Source organism: Silurus meridionalis, chromosome 29, assembly GCF_014805685.1.
Source record: "Silurus meridionalis isolate SWU-2019-XX chromosome 29, ASM1480568v1, whole genome shotgun sequence".
NCBI lineage: Eukaryota > Metazoa > Chordata > Actinopteri > Siluriformes > Siluridae > Silurus > Silurus meridionalis.
The window spans coordinates 1,815,389-1,837,140 of NC_060912.1; the positions used below are offsets into that span (position 1 = coordinate 1,815,389).

The window sequence follows — 21,752 nt, forward strand, 5'->3', positions numbered from 1 at the left end:
CCTCATCTCAATCTCAACCTTGGCTGACTGATTAGGCACAAATCTCCCCAAAAACATCTTCTGAAGAGAAATATAAAGCTTATTATAAGTGCAAATGGGGACTAAACATGGAATGAGATGTTTGAGGAGCACATACAAATCATATAGTAAACTTTTGTCTAAATATAAGTACATTATATATATAATATTTATATATATACTGTATAAATGTGTACTGTGTACCATGTCTCTCCTGTGTGCCCGTGTTCTCCTCTGTATGAGATGGTTTAGTCTGGAATGGGATGGAGTTGTATTCAATGCCACCTTTGCCTGCGATTTGTCTCTGTCAGTGTTGTGAGCAGAAATAGGTTTCTTTTGTAGGATCAAATAGTGTCTGGGACCGGCGGCGTGACCATGGTGCTGTGAGGGGAAAGCATTTCATCATCTCAGCGCAATCCTTTGGTGGTTATGTTTTTTTTTTGCCAGGACAGCAAAAGACATTGATTCATTGACCAGGTAAATAGGGACACCTGCAGCCCTGTTTATTCATGTGATTATCCAATCAGCCAATCGGGATCCAGTGCGTGAAATCGTTCGGATACAGGTCAAGAGCTTCAGTGAATGTCCACTTCATATATAAGAATGGGGTAAAAATATGATCTCGGTGACTCAAGGATTTTTCTATGGAAAAAAAATGTTCCACAGGTGGAAATGCCTTGTTGATCATAAAGAACGTTGAGTTTGAGGAAATTCTACAGTAACTCATCACCACTCTTTACAACCGTGCTGGACAGAAAAGCATCTCCAAAAGCTCCCCACGCTGACCCCTGAGTAAATATTGCAATACAAGATGAGAACTTCTATCAACCAGGAATCTGAGACTTTACTAATCACAAGTTCATAGAAGTTAGGCGGATAAATTCGGTTTTTTTCAACCGAAAAAAACAGTTTTGTGCTGAATTTTTCATTCGTGAGGCGAAGCGGTAAAAGAAAAACTCTTTTGTGTTTGCCTTTTTTTGAGTTGGGCAAAAAGTGGTGTTCTAGCAAAATTAAAACACGATGAACGGTAATAAAAGCAGATGATTTGCATTTCCTTTCATGATTTTTTTTTTGGGGGGGAAAAAAGTGCTTACAGTACCGGATATAAAAACACCTATATGTGTCTCTCTCTCTCTCTCTCTCTCTCTCTTTCTCTCTTTATTTCTTTCTCTCCGGCTCCTCCTTGCAGTGCATCATGCCAATGATTTATAGCCCCAGTGGAATGGGGCTGGCGTGTTGATGAGGCAGGCTTTATTTACACAGGTAGCCATTATGATGACTTCAGCCCCCTTTATGATGAATGGATGCATAGAGGAGGAGATCTGTATGGAAAAAAAGAGAGAGGGGGGAGGGGTGTTACCATAATTGTCATATTTGATCAGAATGCCACTGGACAGCAAACTTTTCTGGAGAAACTTACAAACAAGCAGACGTCAGATGTGTGTATTTTAAAGACTTGTAACGGAAAATTCCGTTGAGATAAAAAAGACTTGGCAACTTTACTGTATAGAACTTGGGAGTTTACACCAAGGCTTACAGTATACTTTTATAAGTGACCCAATTATTCCATATTAAGTTCCCATTTTACAATTTATGGCAGATGGCATTTGGCAGACGCCCTTATCCAGAGCGGCATAAAACTGAGCAATTGAGGGTAAAGGGCCTTGCTCGAGGGCCCAGCAGTGGCAGCTCGCTGGTGGTGGAATTTGAACCTGTGACCTTCCGAACCCGAAGTCCAATGCCTTAACCACTGAGCTACCACCTCCCATATTGCTGTTAAACCTCCACTTATTTGGGAAGAGGACATTATAAAGCTGAAGCAGGTTTGGGGAGTTTAAAAAATATGAAATTTTTATACTTTTATACAATTGTCTGCCTTGAACTTCGTGCTAACAGTTTGGAAAATTCAGGCGTCCCGATATATAAAAGAAGATCCAATTTGGATGCTACTCGGACAAATGTAAGTCATCATCATAAAACTTGTGCATTTTATAAGTGTAATAAGTCTCAAGAACTTGGCTTGAATTCTGCACGCATTATTGCCCCACAAATTTCAGCTACTTTAGGAAAGCTTGACTCCGACTAAGCTGAGCTTGAACATCCCGGATTTGGCTGTCACACAGTCTTGCAAATTACACATAAATCCTTTACTGCTTCGTGATATCTCTTCTATGAAGCCCGGCAGAATATTCATAGGTCCCTCTGATTGTCCATGTCCTCATTCAACGCTTGCACCTGCTCCTCGTAATTGCTCTTCTTTTTTTTTTTTTTTTGGATTAACCTCGCATGTGTATCGTCTGGATTTGTTTTTTTTTTTTAAAGAAAAACCTGTACGTGTAATATAATACATGGATCTCATCCTGGAATTTGGATTTTCTTGAAATTCCTAGTGCATTATACCGTATGGCTTTGACCATAGATCGCTAGCCATTTCATTATACTTTATATTGTATTTGTAATAAACAGAATGGATTTATAAATAAAGAATTTTTGATTTGAATGTGGACTGGATATTGACAATGCCATTACATCCACACATGCTTACTTCCCATATGGTACATAAAAGCAAAAAAACATAAACCAAAATGAAAACTAAGCAATTATAAAGGTTCGGTATTGAGCCCCTATATATTGTAGGTCATTTCGTAAGTGATATCTTTTCCCATGACACAACTAATGGTTATATTAAATGTTTATAAATATATATGATTAGAATTAAAATTATGTGAATACGTTTCCAGATATGGTCATCATTTTCTGGAAGGCCAGCAAAGGTTATATGGCATATATACGGATTCAAGAAAAGTCTCTTGTAGTTTCCAGATATTCCCAAATAGAGCATTTTTTTCATTACACAATACATGTACTCAGTAAATACACTATATAAACAAAACGTTTGTGGACACCGTTCGATTTGTATGTGCTTTTTGACCATCCTATTCCACATTTAGTCCCCATTTACTGTTATAATAAGCTCCACTCTTCTGGAAAGATGTTTTAGATTTTGGAGTCAATTGGGTTTATAGCTCTAGAGCAGGAGATCTTTCACTTTAATCCATGTAAAGCATATCTTCATGAAGCTTGCTTTGTACACAAGGGGCACTGTCATGCTGGAACAGGTTTGCTCTGAGTACTATTGTGTGCTTTCAACCTCCAAAAAATTAGCAAGATTATAGGCATATCTCTAGATTTTGCCAACTAAAGGTAGAACGCAAGAAAAGGTTCTGGATTTTGTGAAAACAGAAGCATATACAGATTCATGAAAAGTCGTAGTTTCAAGATACAGGTTTATTCTGATCTCACTGTACATGTACTTAATAGGTGTGTGTGTGTGTGTGTGTGTGTGTATATATATATATATATATATATATATAGTAATCCCCCGTTAACTGTGATTTTTTTATTGAATTCGTAGAAATACAGTTTACTGTATCACATTTATAGTGCGTACATGTTCTGTTCAGTATACAGTTCTGTAGTATGCGCTTAGAACTGATCGTTTCTCCGCTTGTTTATTGGCTAAAGTGTCCTATGATGTCAAAAAACAGGCGGAGTTAAAGATACACGTCACTGCGTTCTTTACTTTCATTGTCTACATCTGGTGACATATGTTTTTAACGACCGGGAAAATCAGCGAAACACATTAGTTTGTTATTGTGGCAATATTTATAGATGACAGACAGACAGACAGACAGACAGACAGACAGACAGACAGACAGATAGATAGATAGATAGATAGATAGATAGATAGATAAATTACATAATTAAACAACTAAACAACTGCACTAGTTGTACATACTTGATCCAGTGCTGTAAATGGTGGTACATGGAATGTTTGATTGTTGGTATAATATTTTGTTTTAAACAGTGCTCGAATTTTATTTGGTGGGGGGGATCTGGGACCACCCATAAGGCATTAGTGAACACCCATGACAAGTAAAAAACAGACTTCAGGGGTCCCCAAGATTATTTTAGTAATAAATATATGAATTACACAACAACTGGGGACTTAAGACTAAGGCTCAATTCCCTTAGTCTTAAGTGACCAGTTAAGGGGGACTTAAGACTAAGGGAATTACCCTTAGTCTTAAGTCTTAGTCTCAAGTACCCAGTTAAGTCGAATTGAGCCTTAGTCTTAAGTCCCCAGTTGTTGTGTAATTCATATATTTATTATATATTATAAACGGGGTGGTCCCGTTTTAACTGGTTTTAACTGTAGAATCTCAAACTCCTGAGGATTTCTTAAAGGCACAATCCATTAAGGTTTGGGACAAAAACTGGCAAGTTTATTCCAGCAGACGACTTGGTTTGTCTTTAATTATTCAGCTAGCCTAGACAATGAAGAAGACCGCCCGTGTTTTTCTGTGATATTAGAAATTCATGACGAATTGGTCGGAATTTAAATCAGTGAAGGGGATCTGGGTGGATTTTGTCAAATCAAAAAAATGAATTTCTAAGAAAAGACAAACACGAAGCCTGCCATCAAACTTTATTCAGAACTTGACTAGACTTCTTAGGACCATATATTCATATATACATACATTGATACATACATTTTTATATACATATATATGGATTCCCAAAGTGGTTCTACATTTTGCAGGGTTTACTAAAAAGAAACCTAATTGGGTTTGTTGCATCCAAGTTAGATGATTCTTTTTAGATCATCAACATCATTATCATTATCTATCATCTCCATAAAACCATATTTAGCACAAGACTCCATTGACCAACTATGGAACCCCAGGCTTCTATTTAGAACCTCAAGGAACCTCGTATTTTCCATAGACAAACCACTTTTTGTTTCCCCACAAAACCTTTTAGCAAATGGTTAAGTAGAACCACTAATGTCTTAGTGCCATTAAGAAACGTTTTTCTCCCACAAGGAACCTTTTTATGCAATTGAATGGTTCCACGATTGTTAGAAGATCTTCACAAAACCCATGCACCTTGACAAAGAACTATTTAAAAACCTTTATTATTAAGAGTGTAGCATCAGTAACAGTCAATTAATATGTAGGTCATGAATATCTTTTTTTTTCTTTTTACAATTATTTGAACAAAAGTATTTGGACACCTCACTTTCCCAGCCATATATTGCTTTTATTCCCAAACTAAGCCAACTTCTTGAAGATATGCTTTCATGGGTTGGAGTGGAAGATCTCCTGCTATAGAGTTCTGGTCTGAATCCTTTGAACACATGCCTCCTCATGTCTCCTTCATCAGTGCCTGACTTTACTAACTGGCTGGATGAAGCAAACCATAAAATCTAGTGGAGCATCTTCCCAGAAGAGTGGAGTATATTATAAGAGCAAATTTAATCTAAATCTGGAATAAAATGCTCAGAAAGATTACTAAGCTTATGGTCATGAGTCCACAAAACGTTCGTCTACATAGTACATTTCTGTATTCTTCTGTATAATTCAGGTATAAACTGGTACACCAACGCAAACGAATATATCTAATAGTGCTATTCTGCAGTACGCATCTGCCAACAATAATTATAATAACACTCTTGTTCTTCTGTTATTTATCTAATAACAGCTTAATTTGTCACTTTGTTTCCTAGATAATGAAATGATTTGCAAGACAATCATCTCAAAAGTGGTATTCTGGCTTTTTAGAAAGCTAGAAAGCACATTAAGAGATAATAACCTTTTAGAAACATTTTCATTCCAGCGCACTTCCACTAGGGGTGCAACCAAATGACCACACAACATGATTTTCCCTTTTAATCCCCTGTAATTTTAACTAATGTTCATGATAATCAGATTTGTTTTGGAAAACCCAGTGTTTTATGGGCTTTTGAGACACATGCATGCTCCTTTGGTTTCTATGCAACAAACTATAAAAGTTTTACTTTGACCAAACAAATCTATAAATATACAGACTTGATTTCCATTGAAAAATCCTCCCTTAGCATGAATAATAGCTTTACACACTTCTGGGATGCGGACAGTTTGTTTCTCCGAACATCCAGCTGAAATACTAAAACTAGCCAAAGATGTTTTTCACAAGTTGGAGATTTATTTACGATCCAGTTAATCCCAGAGCAGTTCAATAGGATTTAGGTGCAGTGACTAGGCAGGTCATTCCATGATAGATAAGACTCCTTGCTCTCTAAATAACGCTTACAGAGCTTGGATGTACGTTTCATGTCTTTTTGTATTGCGAAGTCGGTTCCAATTGGATGGAATCGCATGGTATAATGGTGAAGTATGGATGGAATGGTTGCCATGTTGGTTCAGGATTCCTCTTTCCGGGAATAAGCCTTCAACCTCAACCAAAACAACCCAAAGACAACCAAAAACCATTGAACCATTAGACCATATAAACCATTATATCTTCTTCTGCTTCTTCTTCTTTCGGCTTCTCCCATTAGGGAGTCGCCACAGCAGATCATCCGCCTTCATACCCACCCCGTCTTCCACATCTGTCTCTTTCAACCCAACTACCTGCATGTCTTCCCTCAACATCCATAAACCGCCTTCTTGGCCTTACTCTTCTCCTCCTTCCTCGAGCCTCAGCATTCTCCTACCTATATACCCCATGTCCCTCCTCTGCACATGTCATATATATAAAATCCAGATGTCTTGAACCTTAATTTTCAATAAGTATCATGATGATGGAGGGGGTCCTTTGCTGACTGAATTCTTTATTGAATATACTCAAAATATTCAGGCTTAAAGGATTCAATCTGAATAAATAAATAGAATAAAACACGACTCTGTTGTAGATGAAGTATGCAGGATGAGAGGGCAAATTGTGCTGACTGAATACGGTTCAAAACCACACACAGGATCCTGTTCAAGTCAGAGCGAATAGAGCCGTATAAGTTATGTAACTTGTTCCAGGTGTAGTTTTAATGTTTTTGAGTGTCACAGCATATTTTTTATATTTTTTTATTATGTCTTTGTGTTCTGCTTCTTCAATTATGAATGCAAGTCCACTGGGAATGACACAAGACCTAGCCTTGGGCTGCCTACGTTTCTGGAACTTTTTGAATTGTAAATAATAAAAAGAATTGATATTTATTTATACATAATATAAACACATATATTTAGTGATCACCTGACTATAAGATTCGTATGTGTTTTTTGAACAATTTGCATTCCACATTTGCTCCTATCATAACCTCCACTCTTCATTGTCATGCTGAAACAAGTCTTTATAATTGCGTGTTTTCAATATCGTTTTCGAGAACAGTAAATAGGTTTAATGGTCAGGTATGCACGTAATGTTGGCCATCTGATTCAGAAAATTAATAAATAAATAAAATGTGTTATTTGGGGTTATAAATGCGGTAAATGTAATTATAACACACATTTGAATCAGCCGGTGAAATCGAGCTCTATTGAATTACTTGCATTTTCTTTGAACTGCATTTTTCAAAGCAACAATATGAATTATGCAATTTATGTAAACAATGAAAAAAAATAATAGCAATAAAAGTCTGGATTTCAGGAAAAGGAGTTCAGGACACGTGATCTCTGTGACACTGTGGCGATGTTTCTGAAATGTTGGCTAAGAAATGGGTGTGTTCCCGGGTTATGCTTGTTGGTTCTGAGTGACCTAGCGTGACACTGACCAGGGTACTGAAAATGAATGAATGAATGAATTACACTAGTGTCCCTTATCATCATAAGGGATAATTAGGTTTGTGTACGTTTAATACAGTGAATGAATGAATAAATGAAAACCTGGACAATACTTATGTGGTGTCTGAGGCAGAAGACAAGGAATGACGCTGAATAAGTTTTGTCTATATATGTTAATTACTATGAATTAATGAATAAATCAATTAAATTAATAAACGAATAAATAAAAAAAAAAACAACACTACTGATGTGGCACCTGATGCAAAAGATTATGGATGAGTATGTTATTTACTTGAATAAATAAATACATGAATGAACACATGCTTAAGATTTGAGAAAATTTGAGATTTGGCTGGGTTACTTTTCTATGTAACTAAATCAGAATACTTAATTGATCCCCATATTTACATGTTTTAATATGTAAATTACTACCAATGAATGAATGAACAAATAAATGGGTGAATGAATGAATGGTGTACCTAGGTTAAAGAATGTTTTTAGTATGAGCTCTGGATATAACATGATTCTGATCAGGGTACAGCGCTTAGTAAATATAAATGAATAAATGAATGAATTAGACACTTCTGATGTGGCATCTGATGCTTAGGAAAAGGGGTGGGTGATGTTTTGTTTTGTATATTATATGGTAATTACTATGAATGAATGAATGAATGGATGGATGGATGGATGGATGGATGGATGGATGGATGGATGGATGGATGGATTTGGTGTTTTAGTATAAGCTGTGGACATGGCCTGACTCTTACCATGGTACAAAACTAAATTAACAAAATGAATGAATGAACAAATGAATGAACAAACAAATAAGTGAAAGAAATTTACACTACTGATGTGGCATCTTAAGCATGAGAAAAACGATAAGCGATGATTACTTCAGACATTTTACATGCATACATGTTATTGACTATGAATTAATGAAAAGGAATGAATAAGTATATGAATGAATTCATTGATAAATAAATGAATGTATGAACGACACAGGTGTCTCTCTGGGTTATGCTTGGTGTTTTTAGGATAGGCTCTGGAAACAGCAGGACTCTGACCAGCACTTATTGCTTATGAATGAATGAATAAATGAATAATTGACACTTGTGTCTCTAGATTTTGCTTGGTGTTTTTAGGACATGCTCTGGAAATAGCATGACTAACCAGGGTATAGCTTAACATCTTAATGAACAAGCAGTTAACTGATGAATGAACAAATAAACAAACAAACGAATGCAAAGAAATGACACTAATGATGAAGCATCTGAGGCTATAACATGATTACCATTGTATATCAAATATTAATTACTATGAAGAAATGAATGAATGAATGAGCAGCTGGAGGTGCGACTGGCATCCAATCGAAGGTGTCCATATTTGCATAATCGATCTGCATGAAGGAAACGCGTTGGCTCCTAAGGATCGTTCCTTCTAATTCATGGAACATCTCTTCAGGAGGTGTTCGAGCGCTCTTCGGCTGCTGTCCGTGGTCCTGTTGTTAGGCATTATTGTATACGCGATTCTTTCTTTCTTTCTTTCTTTCTTTCTTTCTTTCTTTCTTTCTTTCTTTCTTTCTTTCTTTCTTTTTGCGGGGTGTGAAATAGTGTTTGACACCCCTGATTGGGAATCTGCGCCTCGTGACGTCACTAAGGCAGTGCGCGCGCGAACTAGTCATCCCTCTTCACTACGAGAGAGAAGGAGAGAGAGAGAGAGAGACAGAGAGAGAGAGAGCGCCTCCCGTTTCGAATGCGGGGGAACCAGATGCGCGCCCGTGCGCGGCACAGCTAGTCCGGTTAGAGCTCGGATTCCAGGAGAGAGAGAAAGAGAGAGAGAGGAAGAAAGCGAGAGAGAGAGAGAGAGAGAGAGCAGCGAGACGATCGAAATATAAACGAGCTGCGAAAGGAAAAAGAGAGATATAGATAGATAGAGAGAAAGAGCGAGAGAGAAACGACATAGTAATAATATGAACTGCGGCATCACTCCGTCCGGGAAAACGCGGATGTAAAAAAAAAAGAAAGAAAATTAAAGGACGAAAGAAAAAACATCGAGCGATTTTATTGAATCCGGATGGAATTATGAGGCTGGATCTTGGAATTACCGTTTGCGCTTTCAGATTGTGAACTAAGACATTTCTTTACCTCCTTTTGTGAATTGTCGGATTTCTTTTTTTTTTTTTTTTTTTTTTTTTTAATGATGTCTTGTCGTATTTTTTAATTCTACATACACGCGTTTCTTTCCCAACCCTGATGTCGGGTGTCCACCAGTATTTTTTCTATGCTTTTACATATACCCCCGGCGTGACCGAACCCCAGTGGGCGGATAGCTGGTGAAAAACGCGCTCCTCCACCGACCGAGAAGCTGCTCGATCTTCTAAACTGAGGCGCGTCATGGACGGCGAACTTCACGTGTACCTAAAAAACGCATCCGGCACTGTCGAATAACTGCTGCTGGAAGAGATCAGGTAGTGTCCAAGCTTTTTACTGATCCCACACACACACACACACCGCGTATAGTGTGTGTACGCATGCAAGGCGTATTAGCAGTCTGTGTGCGTGCGCACGAGTCGTGAAGTCTCATCGGTCCTAGTCTTGATTTGTTCCGATTTGATCCGGAATTGCGTGCATTTTTTGGGGGGTCTCTTTCTTGCCTTTCCACTGGCGAACGTTTTCTCCTCGAGTGTCCTGATAGTAACTTTGCACTGAATGAATGAATCCCTGCTCACCAACATTGAGTTATTCTCGGTGATATTTCACTTATTGTGGGAGAAAAAGGAGAAAAAAAGACAGAGGGATCCAGAATTGTTGCCTTTTCGTTTTTCTTTCTTTCATTCATTTCCCAAAAAATGTTTATGTGGCACACCTGCTGCTTTCTCCATTTTTTTTTTTTTTGGAAACGGCTTGGCGCACGACGCATTTAAGCCTTCTCCAAAAAAAAAAAAAAAAAAGCCTATCATCACAAAAGCACCATTCGCTCATGGAATAACGCCTGCTTTGCGCGTGATGCATGCGTGCTTTTCTCGCTTGTTCTCTCGCGCATGCAGGTGGTGCTGCTGATGAGCATTCGCCCATCTGTTGAGCGCAGAAAACCGAAATGCGCATGACGCGGAGCGCGCAATCGCGAAGCCCCTTTTCGTGCCTCCGAGCGTTTCACGAGCTTTTCTCCTGTCCGTCCTGTGCGCGCGCCATACATCCGTTCGCTCTCTGGAATCCACTTGAAAGCCTGGTCTTACCCCGGTAATGAAAATGCTTTTAATAGAAGATGCTGAAAGCCCCCTTTGAATGTGCGTCTCCCCGTTAATTCACTCGAGACGCATTAACATATGTAAAGGTCCAAAATTTCAAGTCGCATCGAATTACTGTGCTGTGTTGCATTAATAGAAATGCACAGTACATTAGTATGATTAGAGGAGATGCATTGGTCTTAGGTGTGGATCTTTCAGGCGGCTGTGCATGTTGCCAAACACTGTTAAAGCAGCTCACTATTTAGCTTGCAACCAATGGAGCATGGATCACTGCATGTGCAACATGAGCCAGGTGACAGCTTGGCCTTGCTTGCTTGAGTAAACCCCAATCCCTGACCATCCAATTTTTTGTCCCCAAATAAACTAAACTCCTCCCCTGTCTCTCCACTTCTTGGCAGTGTGTGTTCGTTATGTGGCACTCGCGAATCGAGATGAAGCGTGATGCGTTCACATCTGCCAGTGGAGTCCGTATAGAGCGAGCCAGCTGAGAGGAAAGCCCTACTGAATACTAGTTCTTGATATGCATGCTGTATTTCCTCATGATTGCTTCATCATGCTTTGCTCTTGTAAATTATCTCAATCAATTTTTGGCAACGCAAAACCATCAGAAATAAGTGCAATAATCTGGGAGTTACCACAAAGCCTATTTCATCTACTGTATCTGTAGGTTTTGCTTGCTCTATATCAATCAACATTGAACCCTGAAAGCTCAAAACCCTAAAATCTTCTTCCTACAAGCTGAAGAAATATCGATTCATCACCCTAACAATTAACACTGACCCTTGTACCATGTCCTGCCATGCAGAGCAACTTGTGGGTGCAGCAAACTACTCGAACTCAGGGTTTTTCTAAACTTGCACCTCGGTCTCCTAGCCACCTGATTGCTCTTGTCATTTCCTTTGTTTGTCCACGGGGGATTATTTCCTGACACGTTGTTCCACATGAATTTTTCAGTGAACCTCTCCCCCCCACTTCTTTCTCCCCCCACAAAAGCAATATTTGCTTTTATGTTATCTTCATTCCATTACGTTCAGCCCGAGATACAATAGGAATCCAAATCGTGCAGATTGTATTGATTCCTCACCATTCTGCTTTATAATGAAGCGAAAAAGTCTTTAAAGCGACATACACCTCACGGTTTCAACACACACTCAAGGCTAAATATGATGTTTCCTCTAGCGTGTGAGTTTCAGCCAGGCGTTTCATTTCCTGACAGCTCCATAACGTGCGAAACGGATTCGCCATATTAACGCAGGCCCATGATTATTTCTTAGGTTGAGTTTGTTTTTTTCAGTAGATGGCACTAATGGTGGTGTTTTTTTGTTTTATTTTTTGAAGTCGTTCAATACGCAAGTCATGTGAACGATAAAAATGTATCTCATTTTTCAATCCAAAGCTTTCATTCATTTTGGCATGCATTATCCAAAAATCTGATTGGCGTCATGTGGTTTTGCAAGAATTCCAGAGATCTGTGTCACCCTGGTTTGTGCATGAATGTGTTTTCGAATCATTTTGGAAAAAAAAAATGCTAAATTCCGGTCAAGATGGAAAACATTGTAATGTGGGCGGAGTCTGAAAGACCTTTTACCCATTAGATCCACGCTCCTTTTTTAAATATGGGAGAAATGGATGAAGGGAACTGGTAATATTGTAATAATCCATCATCCAGAGAATTAAATTAGACTGCAATAATATGAATAAAGGAAGTGGTACATTTGCTTGATTATTCATAGCGAAGGTTCCGATTCTATCTATCTATCTATCTATCTATCTATCTATCTATCTATCTATCTATCTATCTATCTATCTATCTATCTATCTATCTATCTATCCATCCATCCATCCATCCATCCATCCATCCATCCATCCATCCATCCATCCATCCACACAAAAACAATGTAAATTATCAGACTTTTCTGCAAATGCATGCATTTCAAATCCCGTTGCTTCGTACAAACAGCCTCCAGTTACTGACAATTATTTTTCATTGAAAATGTATTTTATTAAAATATTTAAAAGAAGTAAAAACCGTCTCTATACAGCCATTTTAATCGGTTGTATTGCATTGAATCGCGCAAGCATTTTGTTGTCATCGATATTTCATCTTATTATATTAGTTAATATCACCCACACCGTGATGCTTACGCTACCACGACACCTAAACCATTGGCTGGACCGTTATAACCAATGTATCACTCTGATCAGAAGCATCTTCTCCTTCGGTCTTAGATCAGCCAGTTGAACAGAAGCCTTGGTGCATATAATAGTAAAAAAAAATATTCATTGCAATAATGTGATGCTAAAGTTCTAATTTCTTTTGCTCTGGATGACGTCCTTTGAAAATAATAGACTTTTCCCATGACCTCACATGTGTAGCTTATAAAAGGTGTCATATTGTCCATGTTTTCTCTTCCTATGATCTGTAGAAGTGGATTCAGGACCACTGGTAGAACACTGTCATCTCATTTTTTTCTGTAAATCATTCATATATATTTTTGTCTAATCTATCACATCATAGGCAGTGGTTATATCTGATTTATTAATAATGTTTTGCCATGACTTGTGGTCGTGTTACTGGACATGCATAATGACCCGTCATTAGTTAATATAACCGCTTAGGACCTGAACATCTGTGGCATGGACACAACGGCAATCTAATGGCATTAGCGATGCCTCGAGCCCTCCAAGGAAACGTTCCTGTGTGGGACTCAGTCCTGTGAAAGAAAACAGAAAGAAGGGGTGCCTTACTGCGTTGGAACACAGATTAGAGAAGCTGGGAGCTGGAACGGGCCAAATGCATGAGCTGCTGGCAGAAATGCAACAGCGCAGTGAAGTACAAAGCTTTGAGGAAGCCTCGTACAGCCCCCTTGCATACAGATACAGAGTGTATTCTCATTCTGTGAATTTGGGGCTCTTTCAGGCAGAAAATGCACGAAATGGGAATGAAGGTCAAAATAAAAAGCAGGCGTTCGGCACACAGACATACGTTTTTTGAACGTCTCTTTCCATATTTGCTGTTATAATAATTTCCTGTTTTTGGGAAGTTGTTTACTGAGGTCCAGCCAGTGTTCCAATTCATCTTCCAAGATCTTCATTCTTCCAAGAGCAGGCTTTGTGCACATGTCATGCAGGATCAAGTTTGGGTCTACTGGTTTTAAAGGGAAAACTTCATGCCATTTCATCCATACAATATAATCTATTAACAGAATGATACTATTAGAAGGACAGCGCAAATAGGGCGTTTTAGAGACAAAACGAGGGAGGTGTGATTGAGATGGTTTGGACATGTGCAGAGAAGGAACATGGGGTATATCGATAGAAGAATGCTGGGGATGGAGCTGACAGGAAGGAGGAAAAGAGAAAGACCAAGGAGGAGGTTTATGGATGTGGTGAGGGAAGACATGCAGGTAGTTGGTGTGAAAGAGGCAGATGTAGAGGACAGGGGGGTATGGAGACGGATGATTCGCTGTGGGGACCCCTTATGGGAGAAGCTGAAAGAAGACGAAGAAGAAGATACTAATGAGTCAAACACCGATTGACATCTATTAAAAAATGAGTCAGAGTCAGGAGATTCTTCCATTAGTTATCCCTCTCAAAAAGTTCATCTGGCTGTTGAATTGATGCTGTATGTTCGTGCTGAGTAGATACCACCAATCCAAAACACGTTCAGAACGGAGCGCTTTTTAATCCTCATAAATAAAAGGGAGCGACTGATTTCGCAAAATGTGGTTGAGTAAAATGTAAAATATTACTTTGAAATGTAGTGAAGTTACAGTCTCCCGAATGGAAATACTTCAGTGAAGTAAAGATACCCGAAAAGCTACTTAAATACACTAATGAATAACATTTCCTTCCTTCCTACCCACCACTGTGAACTACACATGAAATACTCATGTCTCATTATCTTTGTCCATATACTGAGCTTTTATTCTTAAAAAGCAAGTTGACTGACTGGTGAAGCTCTGCGCATGAAACATCATCAAACCCAGGCTAAACATAGACTCGTGCTTGTTTGTAAGACATACTGTATGATGCATACTGTAGAATGACTGTTGCTTTGGAGTACTTCCTGTGCTCTGGTGAGTAATCCTTGCCCTTAATAAAATACTACTACACAAAGATGTGCAATTCCCAACCCCAACAGCCCAAAGGACAGGAGCAACACCACGGTGAATTCTCTACAGGAAGATGTATTGCCACTTTGATTCCTTTGGCTTAATAAATTATGAAAATTTTATTTTTCAGTGTCTGTAGCAAGAGATATATTGATGTGAACTCTCATTACAAGTTGACAATGAAATCTGGTCTAGTTGGAGAGACACCCGGGCCATTTGGATTGAGGACACCAGAAATGAGTGTGACATAGCGAGAGCCTCCACATTTGAGGAAAATCATGGTTGCCTACATAAAGTATTGAAACACCTGACTTTTCCAGCGACACTGTTTCTCTCCCCCAAGGTGTTAGCACGAATTTGTATAGAATGGTTTTTGGATCGAGCAATTTTTATTTCCATTCGCTTCTATTTTCCCCATGCAACCCAGGTACATTTTAGTTGAAGTACCTGTAGATTTCATCATGCCATTCAACCTTTTCAGATGAGAGTCGATCGCTTCGGCAGAGTTTCTGCCAAAAAATAAAATCAATTCTGTTCAATTGACTGAGTGTCTATTGTTCACGAAGCTTTTCAGGTTACCTCGCAGATTTGTATTGAATTTAGATCAGGGCTCTGGCTGGGGCCATTCCAAAACTTTGATCTTTTTTTTTTTTTTGGTGAAGCCGATCCTATTGTTGAATCTGAGGTAGGCTTCGAGTCAATGTTGGACAAACAAAGTGAAATTTCTCTTCATTCAGATTCATTGTGAAAATACTGTATATTGGCAGTCAATGTATTTATATATACTGTATATATATCAAGGTTTTATTGGAAAATCATCGGGTATTTGGATCGATTTATTCGTCTCTCCATTCTAATTTAAGTCCAACTTAATCCAGAAAAGCAGCCCCAAATGCGAGAAACTGCTGCCTCTATGCTTCACCATAGGGGTGCCAAACATATATTTTGGTATAATAGCCAAAAGGTTCATCAGACCATAAGATGGAGTTTTGGTAGATTGGACTTTGATAGGAAATATATATATATATATATATATATACACACTTATATGCACAAACATATACACAATGTATATGGGCCATATATTTCTCTTCATTTATTAGGAGACCCAACCCTGTAAACCAAATCTAGCTCCATGAAGATCTGCTTTTATATGGGTTGGAGTAGAAGATCTCCTGCTATGGAACTATAAATCCTATTCAACACCTTTGGTACTGCACCCCAGGCCTCCTCACCTTCTCGACCAGATCAGGACCGGAGTTTATATGAATCCAAAATGTAGTAGAACATCTAGAAGAGTGGAGGTTCTTCTGACAGCAACTGGGGACTGACTGTGGAATGAGACGCTCAAATGACGCATATGACTCGCAGTATATTGGGGGAAAATATGGTCAAAATAAAACACTTTTTCTGATTATATATATATATATATATATATATATATATATATATATATATATATATATATATATATGCATATATATGCATATATGCAAATTTAACGCAAACCATTTCCATAAAATGTAAGTTACCACATGAATGATACTTTGTAATTACATTCAGGCTGGGCGACGTCTGTTTTATCGCATTTATCTTTGATTAGTAAGTCGCTACACACACACACACACACACACACACACACACACACACACACACACACGCACGCGCATACAGACACCCCCCCGCAAACACACACAACTGCAGACACTGTTGCAAGGCGAATGTGCAAATATTTGTCAGGTATGAGCTCATCCGTGAGGAGTGAGTGATAATGAAATCCTTCAGATTTCGTTTGCATTGCTCCTGGGTCTTCCAGAGTGTGCATACAGCTCCAGCACTTAGCCTTGACATAAGGGAAGCGGAATCCATTTAAATCACATCATATTACACTGTTGTGTGCTTTGCCCTTTTCCAAAAGGATCTTCAGATTTTCAAATTCAAAGCCGTCTCTCTTCATCTCTCGCTCTTGCTCGCTCTGTGTGTGTGTTGATTCAGTTGAATAAACATTTTAGCACCTGCTTTTTCGGAGCATTCGGAAATCTGTGAATAAGACAAAACACGATATTTCGAAACTTTAAGCTCCCGGACGCGAAGAACCGCGAATTGGTTTGATGCTGGACAAATATTCTTAATAAAACCCCAAATATCTCCCACAAATAAAGGACTATCAACGAACGGCAATCAGTCATTTACCGATCGATCGCATTTATCCTATGATGACCTTCTGACCCCATTTATATGCAAGGCACTAAAGGTCTAATTCCTTAGCGGTCACCAGATCTCAAACTGTACAGTATGTATGTTCAGAGGACATACATCACTGACACGTCAATAGTCGATAGCGATCGGTTGAATAACAATAATCTTAGGACAAACGGTGCTCATTTCACTAGTACGATCTATATCAAGGGTCTTCAGAAGCGCTCTGGTGGACCAAGAAACTTTCTATTGGCTTAGTTAGGATAAGATAAACCTTTATTTATCCGAGAGTGGAGACATTACCGTGTTACAGCAGCAAAAACAAATGTCTTAATAAGAAAGACAAACCAACAATAAGTCACACCGTCGAATAAACAAACAAACTGCATGAGGTTATTGCACAGTTTAAATGGTTGTTATTGCACAGCTGCTTACTCAATTAATTACAGTTTCATTAGAACACTCTACTACTGCACCCACTCAGGCCTTCAGGACGTCATGAGTTCACCTGGGATGAGTTTTACAGGATGCTGGATCCGCTGGTGGAATATTTACACTGTACCTTTTTTCTTCCTTTGCATTCTATTTGCATTCTAACCCTTGCATTTACGGCATTTGGCAGACACATTTATCCAGAGCGACTTCCAATGATCTCATTTATACATCTGAGCTGTCGTGGGGCTAAGCAGTGGCAACTTGGTGGTGCTCGGATTTAAACTGTTAAGATCGCCTTAACCAATGAACCAATGGCCTGCCACTTTCTAGCCATGCTGAGGTCAGAGCCTGGATAGAGAAGCGATTAAACCCATTGTCTATTGACAATGTATTTTGGGAAAAAAAAGATACATTTGGTAAGCAACTATGTATTCAATTCTACAGGCGGTATCTAATGTATACCATGAAATCTTACGCGCAGCATCACATTGCCCCCACCAGCCTGTACTGTTGACACCAAGTCTCTCATTTATATCTTTTATTAGATATACAGTAGTATGTGTGTATTTTTGCACACCTACTGTAAGATATACATTCTCCTCATATCTTCCATATTTGTATAAAAAGTACCTCATACTAATATGTCATATATTTAAATATTTATTTAATATATGTACATACACTTCTGCACACACTTGTAAATGATTGTCTCGTTATTGCTATTTTTTCCTTTTTATTTGCGTTTGACTGTTTAATATTTGCTGTATCTTTACTTAAGCATTTTATTGTACAAAAATGTCATGACAACTGTACATATGACCAATCACTGGTATTTAATTTTTTTTCTATTTCTATCTCAAAACGCTGCATGAGAGCTAACACAATATGCCATGAGGAACAAGTTCTCCATTTTGCCACTGAAACGATCCTGGACATTCGAAATCCAACGAATGATCATCAGTGTACGATATATGTAAAGATAAATCGCATAGACCGGTAACTTGGTGGAATGTCTAAGAGATCTAAAAGTGTTAAACGTATGACCGTCTATTTTATTTGTTTTTGAGTGGATCAGCTTTCTAATCGATAGGACTGTCTGAAATTTCACCCAAATCTCCCAATAATTAGCATTTTTACTTTGGCTCGTTCGTTTTATCTTGAGTACTGAGTAATCATGATTTCATTGGCCGAAAGCCCGGAACCCCATTCTTACTTGTCTTACAGTTTTAGCATAGAAATTCGAAGTGCGAGAAAACAAAAGGACGAGTGAAAAGAAAATATTTGTGAGAGCATCATTTTAATTCAAACACAAGCAGTGTGTAAATATAAAGAAAATAAATCGCTTAGAAGGTTGAGAGTTTGCGTTGATTTTTTTTTTTTTTATATGGACAAAAGCATTGGAACACCTGACCGTTTCAGCCATATACTGTATGGTTCTTTCCCAAACTGTCCCACAAAACTTTCCCTTCACTTGAACTAGGAGACCCAAACCAGTTCCAGCATGGCAATGCCCTTGTGCACAAAGATATGCTCTCTACAGTATATGGGTTGTTGTGGAAGATCTTCTGCTATAGAGCTTTAAACCCTTTTTAAACACCTTTGAGATAAATTAGAATGTTGATTGCATGCCAGGCTTCCTCATCTCACATCACACCAGTACCTGACTTTACTAACTGGCTGAATAAGCACAAAACATCTTCCCAGAAGAGTTCATTTTTTATGTTAAAAACTAAAAAAGTTCAAAAAGCAAACACTAATCTTATGGTTGGGTGTCCACAAACTTTTGGGAACTCTCAGTGTGCCTTAAGTGAATGAGGTAATTGCAGTTCTCATGTGCATGGGTTAGAAACTGAATCAAAAACTTTGTGAACCTGGTGTACAGCTCTGTGATTAACAGAGGCTTTACAATGTAAAGGTCATTCGATCCACACTGCATGTTTGACATGAGAATTATATGTCTACAAAGTTGTCATTTGTTCAGCGAGGGCATATCGCTGATACCAGATCATTGCAGATAGTGTGGTTAAACGAGCTCAAACAGATATTCCAGTTTCGTCAGAACGGCTTTTGGGAATCGCATTTTATAACCTAATTGCAATATTTTTTCGCCGTCGCAGGATCCGAGAGTTCCTTTCACCTCCCTTTTGGTCGCATGCTGTTATCCAGCCCAGATGCTTGGCTTCGATTCCTCCCGTGATGTTAAAATGACCATCTGTTAGTCTGTTCCCTTGCAAAGTTCATAAAAATGGTTACATTTCCCAGAAAATGATTCCTGCCGGCTCCGATTTCACAGAGAGTAAAAACTATAGTCAATCTTACACCATCCATCCGCGTCCAGATTGAATTCAAAGAACGAATGCGATTGTCAGCAGTTTTGGAATTCAGTTATGTGTTTAGCTGCGTGTGCATGGATAGTTTTGTCATTGTTTATTAAAAGAGAATGCGACTGAATCTGATGAACGAGACGGTGCCCTTAGGCTCGTGCGGAAAACAGTAAACACGATTTTCAGACAGCACACTTATCCATCATATATACACATAATTATACACCGACCAGTCATAACTTTATAGCCACCGATCAAGCATAACATTTGGACCACCTGCCTACTATTATTTTGATCCCCCTTTTGCTGCCAAGTTGTCGAGCATTAACAGCATGAGCCTCTTCAGCGGTTTGAGCTACAGGAGCTCGTCTGTTGGATCGGACCACACGGACCAACCTTCGCTCCTCACGTGCATCATTGAGCCTCGGCCGGTTCACCGCTGTTCGTGTTGTAAAAATGTGCCAAATCAAACATGCGGATGGTCCGCTGTGGCGACCCCTAACGGGAGAAGCCGAAAGAAAGTTTTTACTGACCACTGCAGACCACCAACTCACAAGAGTTCAGTTTTGAAGATGCTCCAACCCAGTCGTCTAGCCGTCACAATTGGTCAGACTCGCTTAAATCCTTACACTCGCCCATTTTTCCCACTTTGAACGCATCAAATTTGAAACTTTTCACTATCACTTCATCATCACAGGTGTCATGATAAAGTGATAGTGTTATTCACGTCATAATTTTATAATGGTTATGCCTGATCAGTATATATACAGGGTGGGCCACGGAAAAGTAGACCACCACCAATGCTCTTTGGAGGAGGCCGTAACCTCTTGCTCTGTGTCTGCCGACTATGTCGGGTTCTTCTTACGATTTAAAAATTGTACGTGATTGTAAAAATTTTTAACGTTTTGTGCGGCAGGCAAATTTATACTCTATAGTTTATACAATACGGTACTATAAATTGCTCTGCTTTGCTAAATGATGTTAAATTATTAACAAATTCGGTATACTGCCCCCTACTGATCACCATTCTTTAACACTCCAGGGATTATCAGAACACCTACATTGAAAGTCAGGAATGTATTATATGAATTTATTTATACTGTATTCATTTCAATTTTTACTTCTAATTAGATGCTAACAGTTCATTGGCCCTGTACTTGTACTCTGCACAATGATAATATACATGAATGTAATGTAATCTAATCTATTATCCTACAGTCAACCTCATAGGCTTTGTTCTTTCATGAAAATGGGCAAAAGTCCAATCAATCACTCATCATTGTGCAGAAACAGGCTATTGTTTCTTTTGAACAATCTTTTGTACGAGTACAAATAAAAGCCCTTTTTTGCCTACATCATCATGATTAATGGCATCATTGAATTCACTGTGTATGAGGATAATGTTGCTAAAAAACATGGTTGCCTCTGCCGGGAACGGTGTGATTTGGCCTTGGATACACAACCAATCCAAAGCGTGTTGAAAGAAAACGTGCCATTTCATCGTCTGTAATGGAACCTTGAGAGGAAGCACATTTCAAAATCTAGAACATCTTCCCAGATGGGTTTAAGGTTATATCAAGAGGAAATGGGCACTAAATGTGGAATAGGATGTACAGGAAAGAAGGTGTCCACAAACCTGGTGTGCGCCCTTATTAGCGGAGTACGCTTTAAATTTGTAATGCTAGAACAGCGAATAGTCGAATAGCTATTCTTTGATGTCTACATTCTATAGCGGTGTCATGCTGCGCAAATCAATAATAACAATCATAATTTTTCAAAAAGTATAATTTTCTTTGTATTTTTCTTGCAATCCTAA

General features: G+C 38.6%; 1 protein-coding gene and 1 long non-coding RNA gene across 10 annotated transcripts in view; one reads left to right on the plus strand and one right to left on the minus strand.

The window, feature by feature from the left end:
• Positions 1-1,073: 1,073 nt before the first annotated feature.
• The window catches only part of LOC124381948, a 46,792-nt gene continuing 26,113 nt past the window's right edge, over positions 1,074-21,752 (minus strand). The window contains exon 3 of one of the 2 annotated variants that reach the window (XR_006924950.1): positions 1,074-1,340. This is a non-coding gene — a long non-coding RNA (uncharacterized LOC124381948). Of the gene's footprint in view, positions 1,341-12,849; positions 13,578-21,752 lie in introns of those variants that run through there. The other variant, XR_006924951.1, reaches the window with a different exon arrangement.
• adgrb2 (adhesion G protein-coupled receptor B2) overlaps positions 9,355-21,752 on the plus strand; it is a 333,861-nt gene continuing 321,463 nt past the window's right edge. For all 8 annotated transcript variants that reach the window (XM_046843925.1, XM_046843929.1, XM_046843931.1 and 5 more), the window contains exon 1: positions 9,355-10,083. The gene's annotated coding sequence lies outside the window, so the exon portion shown is untranslated. The remainder of the gene's footprint in view (positions 10,084-21,752) is intronic.